The sequence below is a fragment of the Myripristis murdjan genome, chromosome 9 (genome assembly GCF_902150065.1).
Source record: "Myripristis murdjan chromosome 9, fMyrMur1.1, whole genome shotgun sequence".
Taxonomy (NCBI): Eukaryota; Metazoa; Chordata; class Actinopteri; order Holocentriformes; family Holocentridae; genus Myripristis; species Myripristis murdjan.
The window spans coordinates 17,895,653-17,913,805 of NC_043988.1; the positions used below are offsets into that span (position 1 = coordinate 17,895,653).

Here is an 18,153-nt window from a genome sequence, read left to right on the forward strand (position 1 = left end):
TACATGTGAAGGCAGTTTAACTAAATGAGTAATGTGTGTAAATGTGTGTGCCAGTGTAATTGGCATGTCAATTATGTCAATGGCTGCCATACCTCCGCTTTTGTTTTATTATCTAATATCAGCCATTTAAGATCAGTTTGATTCGTATATTGCTGTTGATTTACTAATTGGCATGCGCAAATAGAGCTTTTTACATATACTTACATTTCTCAATATTTATCATTCAAGCAAAAACGCAGGTGGGTTTGTACTGTATTTTGCTCAATGACACTGCCAAACAGTGGCCTCATTGCCGCAGATGCACTGTTTACAATTTCTATTTTGAGAGGCGAATAGGCATAACTGAATTTTCCTTCAGTGACTTTACTGTGATGGTGTGCATCCTGAAATGACATTACATCATAATGCCCCCATCTGTAGGCCTTGGCAAGAAACTGGCTTTCTAACAGCCAGGTTATATAACATTTGGCTGCCCATCCCCGTTTGCATGACATCAATGAAACACTTACGTTGCATGCTCATTCCTCCTGGCCTTTATGGCTGTATGCATGTGTGTGTGTTTGTGATGCAGCAAAGCTATTCTTCGATGTTGGTCAGTTGACTGATAAAACCTTTTAGTCACTATTTTTTGTGCATTTACTTAAAACTTGAGACTGTAAGCATATACACGTGACAGGGGTGTTGCTGGAGATGTGGAAATGGAAAACTGCCACACCAATTCAGCTTATGCGAAGCCTTTCCTATAAGAAAACTCTGACTCACCTCAATTTTTAGCCTTTTAAATAACAGCAGGGTGAAATGAGACAGGCATCTAAATCTGTCATCTTAAGTGAATCAGAAACCAGAGGATTCTGCTTTGACTTTGACAAAGATGTTGAAATTGGGGCAGGTTGGCTATTTTCTGGCCAAGGATTTGCTTTTGCATTACAGTGATGTGGACTGAATGACTGTAATGCGTCCTTATGTTTCTTTAACACAAACACTAAAAGCATCAGCAGCCAGAGGCATGTGGAGCACTAGCCATGTGTCTGTCAGCACAGAAACCTTTTGAATGTATATTAACTGGGTGTGGGTCGGCCCTCTTCCTCTTCTCCTGCCTATGCTGCTGGTGAATTCTTGGCTGCCATACCTCCGCTTTTGTTTTATTATCTGAGCATGTATCCTGTTTTGGATGTTACTATAGAGACCAAGAGAAAACACAGAAAATTCTCAGCTGTTTTTCAGGTCATTTCCCTCAGTCCTGGTAAGATGGACCCAGGTTGGTTACTGTTACTTTAAGTTACTACTCCCCATCATCCCAGACACACTCCATACGGATTCTTTTACTGTCTCCTACCTCTCTCTGCTAGTTTCCTGCCATTAAACTGCATGTACAGGCCACAGCAGTACAAGCTGTGTTGGCTAAAGAAGGAAAAAGAAAGGAGGACATTCCTCATATTCACTCAAATGAGGCTGAACAGTTATAATGCCAGGATCTGCATTGCTGATAAAACATAATAATACCACAGAGTTTTGCTCCCTCTCTCCCACTTAGATAAACTAGGAATAGTTTGCCATTCAGGTCTGAAAAACATCTCAGCACATTAAGATATGTTTACAGTTATGAACAGTTATGAACACAGCAAAAAGTAAAAACTACAAGTAAGGGCTTTCTCTGATTGTATTAGTCAAATGTGATGTGACATCACATGGCTGCAATATAAGGCTCACATTGCTTGTCCAGTTGAGGGAGGACTGAACATCACCAAACAACCAACAAAGAGCACTCTGTCGCTCCTTGGAGAGCAATCGACTCAGCGACGTCTGACTGACCGGTAAGTGTCAACAACGATAGACTCAGATACGATAGCAGAGATCAATATCTTATCCATCAAATTGCTATAGTGGTTGAGTGCCGTAAGCCAGGCCTGTATCCACCTCTGTTTATTCTACTAACCAGACCACTCAGAGGTGGTAGAAAGTGTATGATGTCTATTTTCTGTTTACTAAAACATCCCAAAGGTTGGGTTATTGGTTTGAATTCCTGCAAGTCTGAGTATGTTGAGGCAACAGAGCACATGGTGATCAAGTGATCAGCTTTGGGCAGTCAGGAATGATGATACAGGATAATAGAGCGGTTGTTAATGGGGATTCACTGCCTTAAGGGCAGGGGGTTCCTCATGTTGGTCATAGTCCGGACAGAGACCGAAGAGCTCAGAGATGGTGGAGGATGATCAGTGAACAGCATTTACATTGGCTTTAAAGTCCCTATCATATGGTGGGAGGGTGGCTGCTATTTTTTTATAGGAAGCCTCATCAACACAATAGCTTAATGATGGCCTCACATTTAATCTGGATTTGTGAGTTCCTTATACATTTTTTTTTTTTTTTAGCTTTGTTTCTGTTCTTTTATTTTTATCTCTGAAAATCACCACATTTTTGTATCTTCCCAGCACAACTGTTACTATTTGAGTTCTCCTAGCCATGTGTCTGGCAAATGCGTAGGCCTGTCAGATGATAAGACAACAGCAGTCATATGCTGCAACACAGAGGGGGTGTGAGGTTATCGAAAGGAAACAGGCGCATGGTCCAGATCCTTGTTCATTGTTCAACGCTTTACCAGTTTCTCTGCTTAGTAATGCAGTTTAGTGGGAGAAAAGTTTGCCTGCTAGCTTGCTTGACAATTAGACAATCTCATGTAATAGTGTGTCTCTGCAGTATGTCCATTTATACACTACTGTGATCCTCTCCATTATATTCATTGTATGTAATATTATCTCACTATTGTTCAGGACAAAGTATATACCACAATTTCCAACAATTATCCTAAACCCATGACTGCTACTACAACTGCTAGTAATAATCACCATCCCTCTCACCACCAGCAACATAATCAACACCACTTTAAGTTAACAAAAAGGTGACATCATGGCATCTTTTCTCATCAATTACATAAAAGTAAAGACAAGTTAAACAAAAGTCCTGGACTTATTCATGCATTGATCGTCACATGAAAATGAAATGGCAAACAATACAGACAACTTGAATCGCCACAAAATGAAGTGGCTTGTGAAATCCAAAGCGTGGGAAAAAGATTTGCAGGCAGAGCGTCATGAGATCTCATAACCTGTCAGCATTAAAGGGGAGAGACTATTTTATCAGCCGGACTGGAGTCTTCTGGTTTTCCTTTGCTTTAATTGCTGTGATGATGATTATCCTAACACATGATCTATAGTTTCACTCTGTTTCTTAAAATCAGTTTCTCAATGAATACATGAAATCCAAATATCTTCAAATAGTAGTTATCAACACTAATGTTTAGTCTATATTTACATGTTTCCATTTCAGATTCAATTTATTGATTCATTGTGCATCATTTTGAAGTGAGTAATACTGCAGAGATAATGCCCTATCATGGTTCATCAAGCCAAAATGAAGGCTTAAGATTCATAACTGAAGTTGTTACAAAATCTTGTGACTCTAATTTGTTTCTTAAAGTTGAGCATTGCAAGAGCATGAATAATCCAACAGAGTCCATAGTACTTTAAGTCATAAGATTCACAATGTTTACCAGTTTCATGAACATGGTTCTTGTATAACAATCATCTCTCTTTTAGTTGCTATATGGACTGTCCTCGAGGCGTTAAACATCGCAGCCCGATTGCGTCTACACCATTTCACATGTATGATGTTTCACATTAGTAGACTCTGATGTTCTTCCCGCTGTCTGTTCACTAATTTCACAGCTGATTTTTCACGTCTTCTGTTTATTTCTAGTAAGTATTTCAATCATTTGTGGTTTACAGTTTATCATTCAAACCTGGAATGTAGGGATGCCTTGTAAAAAACAAAGAGGGTGTGAGTGAGCAAAGTTCAGTCACGGTCCACAGATAAAAAGAAAGAAAAAAAATACTGCTGGGCTGGCGTGCCTAAGACGTGGCATCATTTTGGGGGACTGGTCTCTAATTCTGAGGTTAACAACATGTCTCTTTCCACAGACCGGTATGGGACAGAACCAAGACAAAGTGGAAGGGGGAGGACAGGCCCTTGGTGGAGGACCTGAGGAGAGAGGGCCTTGCCCTGATGCTGGAGGTACAGGCACTGATACAGGTGGTGTCATGGAGGGAGGAAGCCCCTGTGAGGAGGCTGGTAACACTGAAGAAAATTCAGGGAAACCAGACGCTCAGGGTTTGGATGAGAGCCCAGGCAAGGAGCCAACAACACCTTCTATTGAGAAACACATAAGCATGCGGGTGACTCCTTTCACTGCAAGGGAGGTGAGGGAAGGAGGGGCTGTTGGAAAGGGAGGAGAAGAGGAGGGAGGAGAAGGAGGAGGCAGCACAGCTTCGCTGGTTCCACGGCAGCCGGACAATAGCCAGAACCCAAAGAGTAGTGCAAGGATTGAGGAGAGAGCCAGAACATACAGGCAGTTCAGTCTACTCAAGAGAGAGAAGAAGAGTGAGGAGGAGCTTCACACTTCCTCAAATATCAAGATGGAGTATCAGGCCAAGGGAACAGTCCCACATCAGGAGAACCAAGATGGAAATTTCTCACCTGGAGATTCAGAAGAAAAGTTTAGCCCTGCTGCTGAGGAAACTGAAAACGTCAGTGAACATAAGGAAGAAGGCTCTGCGATGTTGAAGATCAGCAAAGGTGGGGCTCATGCAGAATATAACGATGACCTCACCCAGAGGGCAAGAAGTGAGTTTTTCCCATATGTTCAAGGAAACCAGAATGAGATCATGACAGCTGAATTTGAGGATGAAGATGTTAGGCACAGTGCTGGAACACTGGGCCATTTGAGTGAGCTGAAAGAACCGCCTACAGCTCAATCCCAGCCTCCTTTGAAAAACAGTCAGGAGAAAGAGTCTCTATCTGCCATGAATGATACCTTTAACTGTAGCTCTCCAAAAGAGAAAGCAAAAAGTAATACAACTGGGGAAAGGCAAACACATGTTCAAGGCAGCAATTATTTAGAGGAAATGAAGACAATTATGAATGACTACTTGACTATAAAATCAAAAGTCACTGACACTGATAAGCAACGTGCGCCAGGAAAAACTTCTCTGCAAATGGCAAGAACACTGAGTGATAAACACAACACCATCCAGACTAAATCGTCTCACACTGTCCAAGATGATAAAGAAGACATGTCTTATAAAACTGAAACAAACAAACAGAGACCATCATCATCGTCATCAAATCCAGGTTCACCCACTGAACCTAGTTCTATTTTGGAGAAGCTACTGAGAAGAAACAAAAAGGAGGCAACCCCTGTTGTCTCTAAAATGACACAGCAGACCATGGATGATCCTGTGGAGAATGACACAAAGACAGTCCTTGAGTCACAAGGCAAGAGGAAAGACAATGTAGAAACAGCGATAACCTCCGATGGTAATCAGCCAGACAGAGATATACTTCCCTCGCAATGTGACACCAAGGGAACTATACCATCTTCTTCTGCTTTAACAGAGAACGTGACGGTGGCAAACCATGCCACAGATGATAAAAAGCTGGCAGTGAAACAGACACAGAGTATTGACAATGTGGCTTCAGGTACACTTTGTTCTCAATCTGAAGAGACTGGAGCCACAAATGAGAAATCACACACAAAATCACAGTCTCACAATGTAGATTGTGAGTATTCAGAAGAGCACATCAGCTCAAAGGATGCTTCAGTCCAGAAGGAGGTGGAAGTAAATACGCCCCCTTCTAAAAACCTCTCAGCTGTCACCAGTCACCAGTCACCGGTCACAAGTACTATAAGCTCTCCACTGCAAACAAATGAAACTGAGGGCAAAACTGCACCAAGATTACATATCTCCGAGATGTCACATGCTGAGTCTGTGGGAACAAAGACAGTGAAAGACCCCTGTAAGGAGGATGACACTGTACAAGCTGTAGATGCTGGCTCGGGTTTGGTTGCAGCTCGGACAGCTATCTCAGGAGAAAGCCAGCAGGATATGACCAGCAAAGAGCACGATGAGGAGCAGCAGTCTCAACATGTGACTCTTAACACAGAAAACACGATACCAGGCCAGCCTGATAAAACGTCTGGCAAGGACAGGGATAACACTGTTGTAGAGAGAGAAAAATCCCAGAGTGTTCCCAAACCGAGGCCTGTCTCAGACCTCATAAAGGAGACCATTCAACTGCATGAAAAGCTGCAACAGCAGGATCGACCAAAGCCAACCGAAGCCAAGCCTGACGGGGCCTCTGAGCAAGGCCAGTCGGTGAAGGTAGCGCAGATGAAGGCTGCTTTTGACTCGGCTCAGAAATCACCAGATAAGGCGCTTGAGAGGAAGCCATCTGTGAGAAAAGGTAAGGTTGTAAAAACATAGCCTACTGAAGTGTATAATATAAAATGAGGAGAAACGGTGGGCAGTACAGGCTGCACTGAGGATATTAGTAAAGCAGGTGAATGATTCAATGTGTCATTTCTCATTGAAATGCAATAAATTGATGATGTTTGCTTTTGTTTTGGTCCATGGGCCTTGAGCATTTGGTCTAACAGATCTACCACAAACACTTACATCAACCCTCATCTACAAGAGTGAAGGCGGGTCAAGAAAATGGATTGGATGATGAAATACAGCTGTTTTCTACCATAGGAAGTCAGTTCCCACTTGGATTTGTGAAATAACGCCATCTTGTGGTGTCCTAATAAAAATGTGGTACATTGTGTTCTTGAACTGAGTAAAAATATATTTTTAAATATTTTAAAACACAAACTGGTACCTTAGCGTATATGAAAGCAAAACACCACCGTTTCACTGTTTATCCTAAATCATAATTTAACCAATTTATGGCTAAAAGAGTCTGCATATACATTCTAAATAGATGCAGTATTTGCAGTTGACACAATACATGGGCAGTGAACCAGCACATGCAGTTGCATTTATATTCACCAGTATTTTATGTTATTCATTCCCTCTTCATCGGTCTCCCTCCCGTTTAATATCACCTTGATGAAAACCGGGGCTATATATTTTTTTTATTCTAACTGGTTCTAATAATTGCGCCTCAGTTCTGTGAGGTAAAAGATGCAATAACTCCGGCTCTCCTTGCAAGATAATAAATCAATTAACCCACGATGAAATTTAGGATGGTTACAAGGATATCACAGAAAAACTGTACTAATACCACTGAAAATATAAATTCCATAAGACATTATAAGGCCGTTGTAAACACACCACTTAGGATCACAGACACAATATAGGCCCATTTTACTATTGGAATATTATAGGAATATGATTTTTTTTTTACTGGGAGCCTGGGGGCGTGAGGATTGTTGCAGTTATCCCAGTGCTTGCGCTGATTGGCTGCCGCAGCTGCCCGTCAGTCGTCATTGTTCCACAGCAGCTTCGCCAAGCCTTAAGAGAGGCGGGGCTAAGGCTGCGCAGGCGCAGCAGCGGAGTAGTGACAGTGGGGGAAAGAGCACAGAGACGAGGTGTCAGCAGCGGCAGCGGCTTCGGCAAGGGAGGAAGCAATTGGGATACACATTGGGCTGTGTTATATCATTTGGCTCTCGGGAATACTTTTATTTTTCTCTTGGAAGGTAAGTAATGGCCCAGTCTTTTGCTTAGCAGCTTGTTTGTGTTTTTTTCCTTCCCGAATTGGTGTCGTAGTCTTTACTAATAAAACGTTACGTTGGCCATCCCAGACAGGAAAGTGCATGCGCTAGCTAAATGAATCGGGATGGCCCAGAGAATTTGAATTGGCTTTTTTTTCCAACTAGCATTAGCCTACTACGGTAGTTGTCCGGTAATGCAAACAAATACTCTCTAACCCTCCAAACGAAGAGGTGAGTGCTTTCTGTCATGATTTTGCTTTTCTGTCCCCTGCTTTTATATTGGTTTCATTGACATGTTCCCCGCTAAATTAAATGCCCCGTTGCATTGTGCCGTGTGGGGTGGGGTAGCTAACGTTAACGTTAGTAAGGAAGGAGAACTTATCTGTGAAACGAGGGATCCACATAGGCGGAGATACAGGGGTTGCAGGCAGTCTAACCGCGCCCAGGCCCCTGGCATTTGGGATTAGAGTCATGTGGGCTCCTCAAACTGTGAACAATGTACCCCGAAACGTAGATTTCCCCCCCCCTTAATCAATACAATCAATTAAACAAAACACTTTGGCGTTCGTGTGTGTGATTTTTAACCATATCCTACCACGCGCAATGTGATTCTTAATCCAGATGCTAGTGTTACATTTGTCCCAGAAACACTTCAATTGACAATATATGGAGTAGGGTATGGTGTGGGAGCGTTGAATTGCAATGCGTATCCACTGTGACCCAGCTGCATGGATTCCTGTGTGTATCCGTCAGTCACCATCCCTCACTCCCTGCTTGCTTGGCTACAGCACATCGAGAATTATTGGTGTGAATTTATGCATATTCAGTCTAGGCGAGTACACGCTGAGTGTAATAGTGGATGGGAGATGACACAGCTATGCGAGATCCTGCACCTGAGCTCCTACCTGCTAATTAGTGTGATTTAGTCTTGTGGAACCCAGAAGCATCGCGTTGTAACAAAACAATGGCTGGTTGTAGCCTCTTTTGAGCTTTCAGTGAAACAGGAACCAGGAAACATGATAAAGTAATGGATGAAAAAACAAACATAGACTTGCTTACCCTACAAAACAGTTGCTGTAAGTTGTGATATGTTCCTCACTGGCCACTAACTTGTGTAAAACAACACTTTTCCTTAGTGCCATTATTAGTCTGAATTACTTTATTCCTCACATTTACAGTAGCCCAATAAAACAAATATTTCTGACAATAGTAATTAATTTCCAGCTGGCTTGTAATGTCAAACATACAAATTCAACCCTGCCTTAGAAATAATTTGACTCACCCTGGAATTCCCAATATTGCCCTGTATTAGAGCAGTGGCTAGTGTGACACTCAAAAACACAATTGAATCCTGGGAAAGCTATATTTTGAAAACTGTTTGGATAAAATGAAGTGTGGAAAGAGATCCAAAAAGGCTTCATGGTGCTCCTTTTTTCACCGGGCAGCTTAAATAGCGTCTGCAGTCAAGTCATAGTGTCTGGGTGATGACCCACATAGACCCCTCTGTGACCCCTCTGTCATTATGCCACCACTGGCTGATGTGCTCACTTACGACAATGGGCCAGTTTGATTTGCAGTGACCATGGTTAGTGTGCCAAAAGGGCAGCCTGATTTGCATACTTGTCCCCTGTGTAGATCTAGGTTACTCAACTCCTTTGTGTAATCAGCTTTGGAGTTCTGGGAGTTCCCTCGCTGAGTCTTGCTGTGGGATGCAGAGCAGGTGAAGGCTGACTGACAGACCCAAGGGTTTTATGTCAACAATTCTACAGCTGTGTTTGGGCTTGTTGGCCATTCCAGACCCATCAAGCTATGCTGCCTGTTTGTGCTGCAGTACCATGTCTTAAGAAGTGTGTAGCCTGCCTTCCTATTGCTGGGCTGAGAGAGGAAGTGGGTCAGGAAGCAGAGGGAAATTAAGCATGGGATGTGAAGACGTGTTGGGTCTTAACCGCTGCAGCAAGACACACTGGTGTAGGGTGCAGTGAACTCTGATGTGCCTTTTTAAAATTTTGAAGAAACATGTTAGAAAATCATTACGATTTATGTCCAGGGTGCAACATGTCCAACTTCACATGTACCTTATCAGTGTTGTTGCAGTTCTGCTTTAGCTCAACAGCTCATTGTGTTTGTTGGCATTAATGTATGATTTTCAGTCTGATATTCATTCTGCTTTATTCAAAATTTTGTCATTTTTACAGCACCATAGCATGGCTGAGCAGCACAATGGTTTAGAAATACTGAATTCGACTGAAGTTATGTTGTGTACACTGAGGAATGTGATGTACATTAAAGAGTACGTTAGGGTATGAGATCTTTCCAGTTGGTGTTCGCATCAATCTGCTGGATTATTCAGCATCCTGAGGATATCTGTTCAGCCAGCATTTTGGACTGAGTGTCTCTGTCAGGTTCCAAGATTGCATTCCGCCGTTAACATGTCTGACATTCCTCAGTTTGTGTCAGGTCCTGTCTGTGCAAGATGTTATCAAACTCCACATCAAGAACAAGTTCTGCCAAATCTTTCAGAATGAAATATTACAACTTGAAAATTGTGTTGAATTTTGCCTTGAGATATTGAATTTATGTGCTACAAATCCATTCTCTCTGGACAAGTTTGGCAATAGTCTTTGCCAGTGACAGATGGAAAGAATATAGAGTATTTAAAAAAAAAAAAAAAAAAAAAAAAAAAAAAAGAATCTGCTCAAACATAGTGGTTTGCTGTTTGTTTGGAGCAGCCTGGCAGGTGAAGAGGACCACATGCCAGATATAATCACACTCAGTACTCTTATTAATACATTCATGGTATGATGAAACACACACTGCTTTACTATTGAGAAACAAATAAATGAGTGTTTATTATAAATAGGCCCTCCATAATAAAAGGACACCAGAATTATTGCTCAATTGTGGTTGAGGAAATAACGTAGCCTCTCTTGATTTGTTAAGACACAATCAGTTGCTAAATAAATAGGTGATAAATGTGGTGCGCAAAACAAAATTTATTTTAAGACGTGAAATATGTGGACTTGGTCTTTTTCTCATCAATTTTTCCAAGTGCTTTGGCTTGGCAAGTTGGAATCTGAATGGGGGAATGTTTCAATCACAGATAATGTTCAGATATCCTTTCTCTTTTTTTAGTGAAACCTGCTCTTGAGCTTAGTAATGCTCTGTAACTAAGAAGCTCCAGCAGATACACAGACCAGTGTTATTTCTTCCATTGTTTTTTCCCACCCACAGTTGACAACATCTGGTGAAATGGAGCAGTGGCTGGTGCATTGCCCATTGGGGGAGGGGAAAGTAGCTGACAAGGGGAAAGTGTGGGACAGGCTTGCTCTCAGGAATATTTTGGAGTTGTCACTGTTTCATCTGAACCACTGTTTGGGAACATGATACACTTTAGGTCTGAAGCACAGTACTTACCATACCATCTTTTTTCCCCCGCTACACAAGTTTTTTTTTTTTTTTTTTTTAAGCACTTTTGGTACAGTTCTATAGTTTGCGTGGCTCAGCTGATATTGAAACTAAAATGTTATCAGTGTTTTCCTAGCTCCCCCCCCCCCACCCCCCCCCCCCCCCCCCCCCCCCCCCCAAAAAAAATCAAGTCTTTCTCGATTTATGTAGTTATATAGGATTTTCAAGTAGTCCCTCAAATCTTGACTTTAAGCAGGATAAGTACCAGTTTAGATAATAGGGTCCTTTTAAACATTTGAATCTTTAAGTGTTAGGATTTAGCCCCTTTAAGAGCATGTGCTTTAAATCTGTATTTAACCAGGGAAGACTCATTGAGATTACATTGAGAATAAAATCTCTTGAGTAAGAGAGAGAGAGAGAGAGAGAGAGAGGGAGAGAGAGAGAGGGAGGGATCGAGATGCAGGAGGGTTCTTGGTGGGGTTTAATTCAAAGATATGGGCTTTGTCATACATTGATACAACACATGCTGTGGATTGGTGTGGATAGCCATTACCCAGTCAGGCTAACTGGATCAGTTCTGGTGGGTGTTTCTCTCCATATGTTAGCTTAGCATTGACATGGACTTTGAGCCACATTACTCCCATGTTGGTAAAGCTCATGTTGTCTACAAAGTGTAAAATAATACAGCTGCATTGCCCGAAACACTGCTGCATACTGCATTGTGCTGTAGTATTATTTTACAATGAGCAGAGCAGAGATCACATGGCCACTTGGGGGTGGAGAGAGGTGAAAAAACAGCACCTTATCTCTTTGTTGCAAAAAGCGCTGGAATGTAGCTGGAATCTGATTACAATGGTGGTCCGTGGCCTTGGTTACAGGAAGGGGATTTAGGTGGCGTCTCATGCGTTCTTGGTGACAAAAGGAAAAAAGCTGCTGGTGTATGAAGAGCACTGAGGCGACATCACTGGTGCTTGAGAGAATCATGGGGCAATATGAGCAGCAGCTTGTGGGACAGGCTGTTTCCATAAGTGACTGTTACATCTATCCTCAAGAAGTTACAATATATAACTTTTGTGACATAAAATACCAATAAATGAATATATTTATGGCATAGTTCTACTTTATTAGTCTGTGCCTGTCATAGTGTACCCTCGTTTGTAAACTATTTTCTGTGGGTCTGTGTTGTAAAGTCATGGCCAGCTGTGAGTGGGGTTGTGTCTGTAAAATTGAGGTTACCAGCCACAAATCAGGGAAGAGAAAGCAACAGCAGTGGTAGTTAGAGACGAAAGAATAATGAAGTTAAATGCGACAGACAACACCTGATGCTTAATTGTAGATCGCCTGTGATTGTGGTTTGGTCTCTGTGTCCTCAATGTCTTTTGTACATACCATAGCTTCACCTCAGGTTACACACTGTCAAGATAGACAGTGGAGGATGGGAAGAATAATACACTTCCTTGCCTGAAGGTAGACCGTTGCATAATGTTGCAACTTTTAAATGTTCATATGTGAACGCAGTCAAAAGCCTAAACTAGTAAGGAAAATGGAGTTTCTACTTCAGAAACAGCACAACTGTCTACTTGGAAAATCTTTTGAAAGTTAACTGCAGAGTGTCTGTTTCTCACATTGCCTACTGGTGTGTGACATTTTGTGGGTTGGGTGGACTTCATTTCTGGTTGTGACTGTCATGTGCTCTGCCACCGCCTTCATGCTGTGAGCGGACTGGTACAGCAGGTTTTGCTACCCAGTGAGGCTCATCCTGGTGTGAGGAAGCAGGTCTACTTTCTGTCAACAATACTCTCCACTCCACTCTGTAATATACATTTAAAATATCAAGTTATATCAGGGTGGACCCCTTTGACAGCAATAAAACCTGTTGTACTTATCATAGTGTGATTTAGATTCTGATATAGGCCTAGTGTCTGTGTTATGAGGTTCATTGTCAAGTCTCTTTATTTTGCTCCTTGTACTTGACCAATAGTGGGTTGACAACCTGACTCACAGTTTATCTTTGTTGTGGACAGTCAACATTTTTGGCTTCATTACTATCTTGGTACTTCTGCCTAACCCTCCTTCTCTCACACAGAGTAGCTGATCCTAATTATTAACTGGGATTTTCATGTTGTTCCACGTCTCATTCAACAAATACACCAGGAAACACATGGCGTCAGGGGTAGTTTCACATCAAATTGTAAATGGTGAAATGTGAAAGGTGAAGGATGTTTGTAAATTTTGGTTTGACATTATTCAGTTTTGATTGACCTGCGGTTCATCCTCCAGTATAAGCTGATATCATCCAGCTCTGCAGGGATATAATAAGCTGTGAGTTTTTAATCCAGGTTAGGCTTGTTATCTGCTGTTGTTGTGATCTCACTGTTCCTGTGCTGTAGCTCTGCAGTTTTTTTGTAATTTCACTTTAAACCCGAGGCACCACTTCTATTAGTAAGTAATTTTTCAGACAACTCTGTAGACCTTCCTCAGTGCCGTTTGAGTTTTCCTGTCAGGGTGGGGCAGTAGTGTCACTGTGTTCCTACCAACTCTGTTTGTCATTGTCAAACCAGTTGCTATGCAAACAGCCATTGACAGAATTTTCAGATTGAATGAAAAACATCAATGTCTAATTTTTGTACCCATGCACTATGGGAAAACCAACTGCAATGTGTTGGTTCATTATTTCATAATTTCATATAGAGAGACATGTTGTGTGCCTTTCCTGTTACTTAAGATAAAGAAATGACATGTCAGACATCTCAAAAAACCTGATTGTGTTGGCTCACATTTACTTATTGCTAAACCTAAAAGCTAAATAAAAAATATTGTGTATTTGAAGGCTTAATAACCTGAAAATATCACAGTTACGTAAGTTACTTTGAGGAGACTTTGAATGTTTTGTCTGACATTTTAGATGTCACAGTGAGAGTGACAGTTCAGGATGAACACAACTTGGGAAGAAAAGGAAATTTTACAAGATGGTGATCATCTTTAAGTGCTCCAGTGGCCTTAGTGTTTAGTCACTACAGCGTTCCTTATGTCAAGTGAGAAAAGATGAATAATAGTATTGAATACCAACCATATATAGTGGGTGTTTGTTGAGCTTGTGGGATGTGTAAAGCCATTTTACACCTTAGACTAAAAGGAGAGGTTACAAATACACTTGGGGGGGCACATTTATATGGTGTAAGCGACTGATCAGGCCCGCTGGCCACCAGTTACTCATCACCAACATGTGGTGTGAAGGAATAAAAGAAGGCATTCTGGCACACAGGCCAAATATGAAACTTCAGCCTGATTCATTTTTTTTTTTTACTTGTTTCCTCTGTAGCTGTTTTGCAGTCTTATGTCAGAGCCAAACAATTTCCCCTCGGTTTAATGGAAGGCAGCAGCCTGCGCTGTTCTGACTGTGAGGTAGAGTCAAGAAGGGGGAAACCCTGCAAGGCTAAAGCCCCAATGTGTTCTAGCAATAGTCAATGGCCTGAAACCTTTCTTTAATGCGTAACATTTTGTACCCATTTCTTTACAGTCAGGACAGAGAGGCACAAAATGATCTCTACTAGTGGGGTTGTTGGTGTTGTTGTATTGTCAGACTAATCACTGAAAGTGACAAGTCTAGCAGTGAATTTGCAATGAGATCCCTATTTCCCCTGCAGAACTGTCAGGTGTCTGATGTCTGTGTGGAGGGAGCTGTGGTATGCGGTGAAGGATGCTAGAATGTCATGTCACACTGGTCCCATTTCCTGTTAGTCATTTCCTCAGGCTCTGGAGCCCTCTTTCTGTCTCTCCACATCAGGATCAGTCCTGCTGGCTCAGGAGATGGGAAGGTAGAGACCCCTCGATTGGCTCCCTTCATCTGACCAACAGATCCTTGAGGGTTTTTTACTGGAATTAGGGCTAGATTGGTGAACCACACAACCCAGCAGAGTGTCACAGTCCTCTCTGACCTTCTTACATGCAGATGTCATAGTCAGTTAGATGTTGATAATAGCAATGGGATAGTTCACAAAAAATTATTGGAGTATTTGTTTATGGGGATCAGCTTTGACTTTAGTTTGAATATTGTAGCTGCCCAAAGTCCATTCTGCTGTCTTGGGAAAGGTTTATATATTTTTATAGGCTTTATAGGCTAACTACTATTATATCCAAAATGATAATTTGGTAGAATGATTGTTTTGAGCAATATTTTACCTTTTTTAATAGACAGTGATTCACTGAATGAAGAAGCAAATTACTGTAATAGCTGTTGCTTTTTCATAGATGTTTCACCCCTTGCATTGAGAATAATGTGTATACACTCAGTTCCTGGGGTTTCTGTGGCAGCTACAGTATTCTGATACACAGGAAGTTGGCTGCTGGGATAAGGCCTCTTCTGGGCCTAGTTCTCCTTCGCTTCCGCTTCCTGTGTGCATGCACTCCTGTTTTCATCATCACCTGTTGTTACCAGAGGAACCATGCCACTTTAGCAGGCCAAGCAGAGCAATTTGGGGTTCCATTAGTGCATTGTTTAATAAAGCTGTATCATGTCAGTAACATGGATTTAACACAGTAGTCCTTTTCATTTCAGTGATTTATTACTCTGCAACAGCTGCATACACTTGGAAAAATGTTTATTTTTAATAGTTTTAGTGAGCTCTTCTGGAGGCAGTGTGTTCTCAGGCTTTAATTTAGCCAATTATCAAAGTGAGTTTGTTACATTTATCTGTATAATTGTGTTCACACAGGCAACATGCACCTTGCCCCTGACAAGTATGAGAATCACAGAATCACTTAGCTTGGAGTCATTTCAGACATGAAGTTTGGTATCCACACACAGCCTTGTACTACATCTTCACTTCAGACTTCACTTGTCTAGACCTCTCTTATACATCATCCTATCAGTGGTTGTGTTGTAAGATAATTTTTTTTGCCTATATCAACCAACACGATGATCAGGTGCAAATCTAGGGTAATGCTCAATGTGCATGACTGAGTCATTAATATTCAAGCCCATGTGGAGTCATGATCATCAAAATTGCAACTGAAATTGGACAATAGTCTGAGTCCAGGATTTGAGTACACAATTAAAAAGCTCCAAAAATAACCATGGTAGTCAGATTATGTAGAATTTCCCATGTTTATAATAAAAATTAAGGTTAAATTTTAAAAAACTTGCCTTCTAAAAAAAAAAAAAAAAAAAAAAAAAAAGGTGGCTAATTGGCTGTGTTGCTGGCAGTAACACAGTAATTAGCAATATAACAGTTTAAGTGACTGTAACAAACCAATGTAACAGATTGATTACCGTTATACTGATTTCCTGTTGAAGGCTCTTCATGAATGACTACGGAAAATGTATTAATGCTGCATTTTTGTCTTAGATTAACCTTGGCCTGTGTATCTATGGGAAGGTTGTTAAATCTGCAGCAGCACCTGTGGTCAGGATCCAGCAGCAGTAAGCAGGAACCTGTGATACCATCCTGAAAAGGACTGTCAGACTATGCCACGTTCACCATGCCCTGGTGTTTTACAGCCAGCAGCAACCCCACCCAGTCTTCTTCTTTTATCACTTATTTATGCAATGCAGCTGTAAAAGCCCATCCTTCTCCATAAAAGGCTCGTTTGCAATGCATGTAACCTAGTTTATCCAAGATGGCTGTTACATTTTGAGTAAGCATACATTAAGGCCTGAATAAAATATGTGAAAACATTTCTGGCAATCAATAACCAAAAAATTACCAAAAATGCATGACTGCCCTTATAGAATATTGGACTTAATTTGAACTCATCAGTTTTATTGTTGAATTAAGACATAAAATGGTAAACCATTGAACATTTGGGAAAGAACATTTTATTTGAGTGCTGTTTAGTTTGGAAATAAAATGATGGTCAAAGAGACATACAGTAAGCAAACATGGATATCATGAAAAAGATGATGTGGGTCTGCTTCTTTCTTTTAAAAGCAAGATTCAAGTCTCTGTTGGTTGATTTTTGTAGCAGGATGGATGGATCATTGTGAATTGTTACTTGAGAGGTGGGAAAATGCATTCAGAAATCAAAACTCTTATGGTGTACTTTGGAGAGTGCTCAGTGTATGTAAACTTCAGCCACTCTTATTTTTTGATAAGAGTGGCTGAATGACATATTAAAGGCATTACAAACAAATTATCATTGCCATGCTGTCAGAAGCTATATCTCCCGAAGCACAAATCAGGTGATTAATCTGTTAGACCTGAATAAATGAAAAAGAAAAAGCAGTACTCTTGTAACACCCATAGCAGATTATCTAAAGGTAACTGATAATCTACCCTATACTTTTAAAAGAATTTCTAAATACTGGCGAGTGTATTAGTACATTATAATTTCCTCTGTACTGATAATTTCAGTTTCAATTCAGTGTCTGAATGGTTTATAGGATGCGTTTGGCCTACTTAGCTAAATATGTATAACAAGTAACCATCCTGAATTTATTAGCTTCATGTCTGGATAAAATGACTGGAGTCCTTACAGAGCATACAGTGTAACATTACCTGACACTGCTGCAGGCAAGAGGACACGAAAAAGAGCTCTGGTTGTTTTGAATCCCCAGAAAGAGCAGACGTTTTGTGACAGAATATCACATTTTATGTTGTAATTCTGTTTTTTTCCAGTTATTGGTACAGCCTCATATTCACTTGCACAATGAGGTCTGAATACCAGTATGTTTACATCTGCACTTTTAGATGTATTTAATTAAGTATTTTGATTTTAGTTTCCACATTCCAGCATATAATATTGGCTAATCAGCAGTATTATTAGCAAAACGATCATTTTTTACGTCACAGCAGTATCATCAGGATAAAGATTTTATCTCTAATAGCACAGTGTTGTTTTGTGCAGTTTTTATTTATTTATTTATTTATTTTTTATTCACAAGATGTATTTGCATGCACTGATTTGTTTGCACCTTATCAACAATGGGTCAAACTGAAGCCATTTGACTTGATTTGAAAATTGTGAACACAAATTATGAATATTGAATTTGTTTTCTGTAAATTCTTTCTAATCACTGTGATCAAACGTAAGCTCTAGCTAAGCTGTGCAGACTTAAATGATGGCTGGTCACTGACTATAGGTTACCTTTGGGAACCCTCCATCTTGAAACCGGTAAACCTTCAGTATTTGTCCATGCAGGGCAAATACAAGTCGTGATGCAGCATGAGGCTTTGTCACAGCTGCTCCTGAATTGT

At 40.9% G+C, this 18,153-nt stretch overlaps 1 protein-coding gene across 1 annotated transcript in view; it reads left to right on the forward strand.

The window, feature by feature from the left end:
* Nucleotides 1-7,394: 7,394 nt before the first annotated feature.
* Nucleotides 7,395-18,153, forward strand: part of coro1ca (coronin, actin binding protein, 1Ca) — a 41,557-nt gene continuing 30,798 nt past the window's right edge. Inside the window, exon 1 of the mRNA XM_030059980.1 lies at nucleotides 7,395-7,537. The gene's annotated coding sequence lies outside the window, so the exon portion shown is untranslated. The remainder of the gene's footprint in view (nucleotides 7,538-18,153) is intronic.